Consider the following 10,661-nt stretch of genomic DNA (forward strand, 5'->3'; position numbering starts at 1 on the left):
TACAGAGAGTGAAAGTGGTCAAGGTTGCGGCCTGGCTGCTTGCCACGGGTGGAGATTTTTTGTTACAGAGTTTACAACCCTCAGCGCCGTGGGAGCACTGAGAGTCGTACGATTACTTTTCCGTAGTCAATAACTTTTGCTTTGAACATGCAGATGTTATAACACTAAACCAGACTAAATATTATAATTGAAAGGAAATCCGTACCGAATGTTACTACCAAAGTCGAAACAAAGACCTTGCAGTAGACAACATTCCACCTGGTATGCATGATAGATAAGACAGGGGAAATATCCTCAGCCTTTAATAGAAATGTAATAATATCATTCACAAAAAAGTTGGATACTGAATGTTACAAGATACTACCTGTAAGGTGTCAGGCAAATCCAAAACCTTCCATGAAAAACCTGACATGATAAGCAAATCCAGCAGTATGTCACATAGCTAGGAATAAATCGTGACATTAAATTAACCAAAGTAATACGAGAAACGAGTGAGCAAATGGAATACCACAGACTAACTCAAGAATGCCTAAATGCATGTCATACCTGCCCACCGTGAAACCGGCGCAGTTCAGAGGGGAGAAACGAGAACAGAAGCCGAGAGCAGAACCGTGTTAAGCTAGAAGGCCCTACGATAAGGGACGGACTGGACACCCACGTCGCCAGCCTACCGCTAAGACCACACCACCCGCACGTTTTAGCGTGAGACTTTTTCGCGTCTCTGTTACGTTGCAAACTTTAAAAACATTGCCCCACCACGAAAAGTATAACGTTTCTCATTGGATAGACAGAATTTTGGTAGGTGGAGTTTAAGGTTAACATTGAGACTCTGATTGGTTAGATGAAAACCCAGTCAGATAGTTTTTTTTAAAACCAACTTCTGTAAAATGGTAGTAATGAGAAGTGAGGAGAAGAGAGTTGCTTCCGAGATGGCGATGTGAGCTGAGCTGTGCGCCGGCCGCCGCCCTGACGCTGCCTAAACACCGACAAGGTAATGAACGCATGCGATGCCGCATTATTGAGCGCATAAAGCTTCACCGCGACCCGTGGTCTAGGGGTAGCGTCTTTGATTCATAATCAATAACGTCTTTGGTCCCGGGTTCGATCCTCCCCACTGCCTAAATTTTGATAAATAATCAGCATTGGCGGCCGATGACTTCCGGCATAAGAAGTCAGACTCATTCTGCCAACGGCCTTGTCAAAGAGGGCGAAGGAGCGGATAGAGGTTCAGGGCACTCTCTTGTCCTAGGGGTGGGAAATTGCCCCTAAAAGCGGAAGAATCAGCAATGATCAATGACATGAGGATGCAGAAGGCAATGGAAACCACTGCATTAAAGACACATGACATGTGTCGACAGGACATGTAGTCTGTAGTTGAAGAAGTGTCATGATGATCTCTCCATTGGCAAAAGATTCCAGAATAGTCCCCCTTTCGGATCTCCGGAAGGGGACTGCCAAGGGGGAGGTTACCATGAGAAAAAGATTGAATAATCAACGAAAGGATAATGTTCTACGAGTCGGGGCGTGGAATGTCAGAAGCTTGAACGTGGTAGGGAAACTAGAAAATCTGAAAAGGGAAATGCAAAGACTCAATCTACATATAGTAGGGGTCAGTGAAGTGAAGTGGAAGGAAGACAAGTATTTCTGGTCAGATGAGTATCGGGTAATATCAACAACAGCAGAAAATGGTATAAAAGGTGTAGGATTCGTTATGAATAGGAAGGTAGGGCAGAGGGTGTGTTGCTGTGAACAGTTCAGTGACCGGGTTGTTCTAATAAGAATCGACAGCAGACCAACACCGACGATAGTTCAGGTATACATGCCGACGTCGCAAGCTGAAGAGGGATAGAGAAAGTGTATGAGGATATTGAAAGGGTAATGCAGTATGTAAGGGAGGACGAAAATCTAATACTCATGGGCGACCGGAATGCAGTTGTAGGGGAAGGAGTAGAAGAGAAGGTTACAGGAGAATATGGGCTTGGGACAAGGAAAGAAAGAGGAGAAAGACTAATTGAGTTCTGTAACAAGTTTCAGCTAGTAATAGCGAATACCCTGTTCAAGAATCACAAGAGGAGGAGGTATACTTGGAAAAGGCCGGGAGATACGGGATTACATCATGGTCAGACAGATTCCGAAATCAGATACTGGATCGTAAGGCGTACCCAGGAGCAGATATAGATTCAGATCACAACATAGTAGTGATGAAGAGTAGGCTGAAGTTCAAGACATTAGTCAGGAAGAATCAATATGCTAAGAAGTGGGATAAGGAAGTTCTAAGGAATGACGAGATACGTTTGAAGTTCTCTAACGCTATAGATACAGCAATAAGGAATAGCGCAGTAGGCAACACAGTTGAAGAGGAATGGACATCTCTAAAAAGGGCCATCACAGAAGTTGGGAAGGAAAACATAGGTACAAAGAAGGTAGCTCCGAAGAAACCATGGGTAACAGAAGAAATACTTCATTTGATTGATGAAAGGAGGAAGTACAAACATGTTCCGGGAAAATCAGGAATACAGAAATACAAGTCGCTGAGGAATGAAATAAATAAGAAGTGCAGGGAAGCTAAGACGAAATGGCTGCAGGAAAAATGTGAAGACATCGAAAAAGATATGATTGTCGGAAGGACAGACTCAGCATACAGGAAAGTCAAAACAACCTTTGGTGACATTAAAAGCAACGGTGGTAACATTAAGAGTGCAACGGGAATTCCACTGTTAAATGCAGAGGAGAGAGCAGATAGGTGGAAAGAATACATTGAAAGCCTCTATGAGGGTGAAGATTTGTCTGATGTGATAGAAGAAGAAACAGGAGTCGATTTAGAAGAGATAGGGGATCCAGTATTTGAATCGGAATTTCAAAGAGCTTTGGAGGACTTATGGTCAAATAAGGCAGAAGGGATAGATAACATTTCATCAGAATTTCTAAAATCATTAGGGGAAGTGGCAACAAAACGACTATTCACGTTGGTGTGTAGAATATATGAGTCTGGCGACATACCATCTGACTTTCGGAAAAGCATCATCCACACAATTCCGAAGACGGCAAGAGCTGACAAGTGCGAGAATTATCGCACAATCGGCTTAACAGGTCATGCATCGAAGCTGCTTACAAGAATAATATACAGAAGAATGGAATAGAAAATTGAGAATGCGCTAGGTGACGATCAGTTTGGCTTTAGGAAAAGTAAAGGCACGAGAGAGGCAATTCTGCCGTTACGGCTAAAAATGGAAGCAAGGCTAAAGAAAAATCAAGACACGTTCATAGGATTTGTCGACCTGAAAAAAGCGTTCGACAATATAAAATGGTGCAAGCTGTTCAAGATTCTGAAAAAGTAGAGGTAAGCTATAGGGAGAGACGGGTCATATACAATATGTTCAACAACCAAGAGGGAATAATAAGAGTGGACGATCAAGAACGAAGTGCTCGTATTTAGAAGTGAGTAAGACAAGGCTGTAGCCTTTCGCCCCTACTCTTCAATCTGTACATCGAGGAAGCAATGATGGAAATAAAAGAAAGGTTCAGGAGTGGAATTAAAATACAAGGTGAAAGGATATCAATGATACGATTCGCTGATGACATTGCTATCCTGAGTAAAAGTGAAGAAGAATTAAATGATCTGCTGAATGGAATGAACAGTCTAATGAGTACACAGTATGGTTTGAGAGTAAATCGGAGAAAGACGAAGGTAATGAGAAGTAGTAGAAATGAGAACAGCGAGAAACTTAACATCAGGATTGATGGTCACGAAGTCAATGAAGTTAAGGAATTCTGCTACCTAGGCAGTAAAATAACCAATGACGGACGGAGCAAGGAGGACATCAAAAGCAGACTCGCTATGGCAAAAAGGCATTTCTGGCCAAGAGAAGTCTACTAATATCAAATACCGGCCTTAATTTGAGGAAGAAATTTCTGAGGATGTATGTCTGGAGTACAGCATTGTATGGTAGTGAAACATGGACTGTGGGAATACCGGAACAGATGAGAATCGAAGCATTTGAGTTGTGGTGCTATAGACGAATGTTGAAAATTAGGTGGACTGATAAGGTAAGGAATGAGGAGGTTCTACGCAGAATCGGAGAGGAAAGGAATATGTGGATAACACTGATAAGGAGAAGGGACAGGATGATAGGACATCTGCTAAGACATGAGGGAATGACTGCCATGGTACTAGAGGGAGCTGTAGAGGGCAAATACTGTAGAGGAAGACACAGATTGGAATACGTCAAGCAAATAATTGAGGACATAGGTTGCAAGTGCTACTCTGAGATGAAGAGTTTAGCATAGGAAAGTAATTCGTGGCGGGCCGCATCAAACCAGTCAGTAGACTGATGACAAAAAAAAGGACAATGCGGCGAAATTTGGCGTTAATGGGCTATGGCAGCAGATGACTGACCCGAGTGTGTTTGCTGACGACATCGCCTGCAGCGCTTCTCCTGGTCTCGTGACCAATGGTAAACTTAACTGCTTTTTCGACGTTATTTTACCAGCTAACTAAAAATAGGAAAGCCTTGAACCCCTTCCACTAAATTTAGTTAATATTAAGATTCTTTTACAGGCAGTGCAGTGGAGCTGACGCTGAAATCATTAAGTATTTGGTTATGTCATCGCTAGTCTCACTGAACTCTTCTGAATTCTACATGTCATGTGTGGTCTGGCGTCTCCTTACCAGCAACAGGTCCCAGGTTCAAACTAGTCAATTCCCTAAAAAACACGTTCAGAGCGTCGTTGCGCGAAAGTGGTAGGGAGAAACGATATAGAACAACCCAACACCACCATGAATGTTAGATACCAGAACATCAGTTTAATAAGTCATGGTTGCAAAGTAGTTACACGAATGATTTACAGAAATAAGAAAAAAATGGAAGATGCCGATTTTAAGGTTGATGAGTTTTGCTTTTCGGAGGAAAGTAACAGCACGCGAAGCAGTACCGAACGTGCAACTAAACTAAGACAACAGGTTGAAGAAAAGCTAATTTACAAGCTACAGCCTGGCCAAGTTCAAATCGTGTGAAGAGGAACCTAAGAAGTGTATTCGAAAAGTGTTACTTTCCCAAATTTAAGAACACGTTATGAAATCCTAATACACTCCTGGAAATGGAAAAAAGAACACATTGACACCGCGGTGTCAGACCCACCATACTTGCTCCGGACACTGCGAGAGGGCTGTACAAGCAATGATCACACGCACGGCACAGCGGACACACCAGGAACCGCGGTGTTGGCCGCTGAATGGCGCTAGCTGCGTAGCATTTGTGCACCGCCGCCGTCAGTGTCAGCCAGTTTGCCGTGGCATACGGAGCTCCATCGCAGTCTTTAACACTGGTAGCATGCCGCGACAGCGTGGACGTGAACCGTATGTGTAGCAGACGGACTTTGAGCGAGGGCGTATAGTGGGCATGCGGGAGGCCAGGTGGACGTACCGCCGAATTGCTCAACACGTGGGGCGTGAGGTCTCCACAGTACATCGATGTTGTCGCCAGTGGTCGGCGCAAGGTGCACGTGCCCGTCGACCTGGGACCGGACCGCAGCGACGCACGGATGCACGTCAAGACCGTAGGATCCTACACAGTGCCGTAGGGGACCGCACCGCCACTTCCCAGCAAATTACGGACACTGTTGCTCCTGGGGTATCGGCGAGGACCATTCGCAACCGTCTCCATGAAGCTGGGCTACGGTCTCGCACACCGTTAGGCCGTCTTCCGCTCACGCCCCAACATCGTGCAGCCCGTCTCCAGTGGTGTAGCGACAGGCGTGAATGGAGGGACGAATGGAGACGTGTCGTCTTCAGCGATGAGAGTCGCTTCTGCCTTGGTGCCAATGATGGTCGTATGCGTGTTTGGCGCGGTGCAGGTGAGCGCCACAATCAGGACTGCACACGACCGAGGCACACAGGGCCAACACCCGGCATCATGGTGTGGGGAGCGATCTCCTACACTGGCCGTACACATCTGGTGATTGTCGAGGGGACACTGAATAGTGCACGGTAATCCAAACCGTCATCGAACCCATCGTTCTACCATTCCTAGACCGGCAAGGGAACTTGTTGTTCCAACAGGACAATGCACGTCCACATGTATCCCGTGCCACCCAACGTGCTCTAGAAGGTGTAAGTCAGCTACCCTGGCCAGCAAGATCCCCGGATATGTTCCCCATTGAGCATGTTTGGGACTGGATGAAGCGTCGTCTCACGCGGTCTGCACGTCCAGCACGAACGCTGGTCCACCTGAGGCGCCAGGTGGAAATGGCATGGCAAGCCGTTCCACAGGACTACATCCAGCATCTCTACGATCGTCTCCATGGGAGAAAAGCAGTGTGCATTGCTGCGAAAGGTGGATATACACTGTACTAGTGCCGACATTGTGCATGCTCTGTTGCCTGTGTCTATGTGCCTGTGGTTCTGTCAGTGTGATCATGTGAGGTATCTGACCCCAGGAATGTGTCAATAAAGTTTCCCCTTCCTGGGACAATGAATTCACGATGTTCTTATTTCAATTTCCAGGAGTGTAGAATTGTCCACACCGTTTGTGTTTTTGGAAATTTGTTTTGGCAACTTGAGTCTTTACGAATGTTTGTGGCTGGCCTTCAATTTCGTGGTAGCCAGGGTGAGCCTTGGTAGCGGAAAAATTGTTCGTTACCAGCATGTGGTTGACAAGCGGAGAAGACGTGACGGTTGACCGATCTCTGTAACCATACCAAACGTCAGTGCAATGAGTGTGATCGCAACTCTGTTCGCCGAGTCTCGTATGAGTGCATGTGATACCGCTGGTCGCCATTCTTCCACCGTTACGTGACATTAAGATCGGTCGCCCTTGCGATACTACTCGTAGAGACTACGATACATGAAAGTCTCTTTCATTCTGTCCTTCCTTTCATTTACATCGTTGTTCTCCGCAAGCCACTTCGACTTTTTTTGGTTGTTTACATTGAATAAACAGAAAACCTTGGCATCCACAACAAAGACGCGCTGCGCATGTTATTACATTAACTGCCCTTCATGAAATGACGACGTCTAAGACTAACTGTTAATGAGCAACACATCCGTTATGCCTGATGTTCCACAGTTATAGTTATGACTGGAATAACACGACATGCTTGGTCTCTGCCCACACTTAATAGTCCAGAATTTCTCGTTATGTTGTTAGCAGCAGCGGTAGGGGGAATTCAGCTCAGTACACTGCATGGTCATCCACAGACACACCAACACAATCTGTTTTTGTGGCTGGTAGAGTAATTACTATTGATGACTTTTATACTAACAACTTAACGGATAATATTAAACGCAGTCTCATACGTTTCGCCGTTGAAGCTGTAGCCTGTGAAAAGTATTATGGGGAAAAAATAACATCGCTTCTAGACGTAATTACCATCTGGTGCAAAGACATGCAACTCACTATTAATGTAGTGAAGTGTTACTTCACGCTCTTCACGAAACCTAAAATACACGGTGGCCAAAAGCAGTCTGAACTGGTTGGGGGAATAACGCAGGGTGGGTGGTGTTGCAAAGTAATAGTTAAAAAAAAAAATTCAGTGTGTTGCTCGTATCTGGCGGGCCACTTGAATTTTCGCGCGCAGCGGGTTAATTGGCTGAGTTCAATACTATTTAACTCGGAAACGGCGCAACGTATCGAATTTTTACTTAACTGTTAATTCTCAGCACAACCTGTCCTGCAACATCCTTACAAGTTTTTCAGTCCGTTTCGGGCCTCACCATATAGTTACATCTGATTTTAGGATCATACAAATGCCTGGGAATACACATGGGGATATGAAAGAAAAATGACTCTTTGTACCAGTTTTATGGCATTGAAAATTGCATGATTCGATTCATAGATAGAATAATGGGCAAGATGTAACTTATCGAAGAATGAGGCTGCTTGTGAAATAGCTATGCTGCACATACAGAAATGCGGCAATAGCTTCTGATAACCACAGTAGGTCATCCTAATCACCGGAAGAGAGTATATTAATTTTAGAAGACTTACTTGCTCGCAGAAACGTAAGTTCTGAAACATCTAAACTGGCCCTCACTTTAAGAAATATGGTTAACTTTTTACGAAATTTTATTTAGAGAAGCAGGAAAACTGGTTAGCGGCAGGATTCTACGTGTATTCTCCAGAATTTTATGAACGCCTTACGAAAAGTGCAATGAAGGTAAAGTTAAAACTATAAGAAGCCTCGCGGAGGCAAGAAAGCAGTTTTTTCCCGCATTCCATTGGGAAATAGAATGAGAAATCTCCTTCATATTTACCACATAGTGTCTTTATACTGATTTGCTGAGTATAGATGTAGAGGCAGACAGATGCACACACCAATTCAAGTAATTCACGAAAACCACTGCTACAGCGCAGAGAGTTTGGTCAGGCGTAAGTAGTGTCGAGTACGATTCAAGTTGTCAGCTTGGACCGGTGAAAAACTATTCATCAAGCCAGTACACTATGACGTCACCCAGTCCCGCATATTTCAATTATCGAAGGATTGGAAAACCACTGGGAATATGAGGAGTTTTCGGCGGAGTAATTTTTGTTATTATCGTCTTAAAACACACTGAAAACTTAAAATATCAGAATAAAGCAACAAAAAAAATCAGAGGTTTTCTCGGGGACGCTGATAACTATGGAATGCACGGTGTGTGCGTGCGTGTGTGTGTGTGTGTGTGTGTGTGTGTGTGTGTGTGTGTGTGCGCGTGCATGTTTTTGAGAGAGAGAGAGAGAGAGAGAGAGAGAGAGAGAGAGAGAGAGAGAGAGCGAGCGCAAACTTACGATTACCCAGGTGCAGGTTATTCGGCTTGCAAGTTATCCGTGTGCAGTTTAATGCTGTTTGAAACATTAAAAAACGAAGTTTGCCTATTCTGTTACAATTAGAGCAAATGTTTTCGGTTAGAATACGTAGGTTACAAGGGTGAGGATAAAAAGGAACTCTAGTAGTTAAATTTCTGTGAATCAGGATGAGATCAGCTAAGTAACGAGGATAAAATGAACAACGTGTATTCGGAACAGCAAGAGAGCGAAAACAAGATGATTGAGGAACAATTCATCACACAAAACGAGACGCTGAAATCCACTGATCCGTTATTAAAGTACACAGAACAAAATTCGTTTGTATGTATCGATGTTTTAACTCACCCGAAAATGAGGGCAGTCGTCAGCAAAAAACGAGTGAAAAACTTAAACATATAAAAAGAATGGACAATAAGTCGCCGAAAGTGCACTGAAGCAAGAGATACGAAGTGCAGTGTGTTCTAGGCGTAATGTATATAAACTGTCCGTTTTCGGCGAATGACGCGTAAATAATGCAGTGGACTTTCAAATGTGAGATGTAGCATATTTTGGAAATACAGTGAACAAGAATTTTCCGGTAACAAAACTGTATTTCGGATTATGTGCGACTTTCAGTTATCCTCAAAATCTTACGTCCGCATTATTCCGGGCAATCGAGAAGTTGCTGCCGACATATTACATTTAAAAGATTGCTGCAAGACACATTCGTAAGCCTCTTTAACAGCCAACTCATGTTTTAACGTGACCTATGTGTCGCGCCGCGCAAGAGGTCAGCTTGTCACTGCAAACTACTTTCAAATGTGAGATGTAGCATATTTTGGAAATACAGTGAACAAGAATTTTCCGGTAACAAAACTGTATTTCGGATTATGTGCGACTTTCAGTTATCCTCAAAATCTTACGTCCGCATTATTCCGGGCAATCGAGAAGTTGCTGCCGACATATTACATTTAAAAGATTGCTGCAAGACACATTCGTAAGCCTCTTTAACAGCCAACTCATGTTTTAACGTGACCTATGTGTCGCGCCGCGCAAGAGGTCAGCTTGTCACTGCAAACTTTATCTAAAAAGGTAGTGCCAACGTTGATGTCACCGGGAAGAGAATAGCAGCAATGTCGCGGAATTACCTGCTCCAGATCATGCAACATACGTGGTCAAAATGTCCATAAGCTCCTATTTTGTTTCCTAGACGACAGTGAGAAACTGTCTCGACTGTTTTCGTCAATTCAAGAAACACTTGGGATAGAGCTTTGCTACTGCCGAGGGCACTGAATTACAGCATTGTTTGCTGTAACAAGAGAAGCACAACAAAACACTACACACGGCACAGGCGGGCATCAGACATCCTGAAAAATCACATACAAACATATGACACATTACACTTGGGTACAGGAGTGTACTGTCTCATTATTGCGACTATTCGGAGACAGTGTGTGTTAGTGGGACGGCAGGTTAGAGGTTGACTGGTGACTGGGCACATGCGCCGGCTTGTCAACTTACCACAGTGTGCGACACGCCGCGGTCGCGCGAGGCAGGTCGGGAGGGGACACCGACTGTGACGGCGGCTGCAGCGGTCTTTGTGTGCGGCGGCTGGCGCACACGTGGCATTCCTCGCTGCGGCTGCGGCGGAGAGAGGCCGTCTGGCCGCGCGGCGACTCCACGCTCTGCCCTGCCCTGCCCTGCCTTCCGAGCCGGTGCCAGCCTTGGCTCAGACCTTGACGTTCTCTTACTCGCTTCATCGGAACGGGGAGTGTCTGCGATACGCTTCAGGTGCGAAAGCGAAAACGCAATTAAGACCGCGGTGTTTCACTTCCCGAACGAACAGGTGTGAACATCAAAATAACGGGTCTATTGCTGTAAAACATTTTCTTTCAAAACATA

The 10,661-nt window shown here is 44.8% G+C and overlaps 1 protein-coding gene across 2 annotated transcripts in view; it reads right to left on the reverse strand.

Annotated features, from left to right (window-relative positions):
* LOC126337083 (organic cation transporter protein-like) overlaps positions 1-10,437 on the reverse strand; it is a 307,774-nt gene extending 297,337 nt beyond the window's left edge. Inside the window, exon 1 of one of the 2 annotated variants that reach the window (XM_050001432.1) lies at positions 10,281-10,437. The gene's annotated coding sequence lies outside the window, so the exon portion shown is untranslated. The remainder of the gene's footprint in view (positions 1-10,280) is intronic. The other variant, XM_050001437.1, reaches the window with a different exon arrangement.
* Between the last annotated feature and the right edge of the window lie 224 nt (positions 10,438-10,661).

The sequence above is a fragment of the Schistocerca gregaria genome, chromosome 2 (genome assembly GCF_023897955.1).
Source record: "Schistocerca gregaria isolate iqSchGreg1 chromosome 2, iqSchGreg1.2, whole genome shotgun sequence".
Taxonomy (NCBI): domain Eukaryota; kingdom Metazoa; phylum Arthropoda; class Insecta; order Orthoptera; family Acrididae; genus Schistocerca; species Schistocerca gregaria.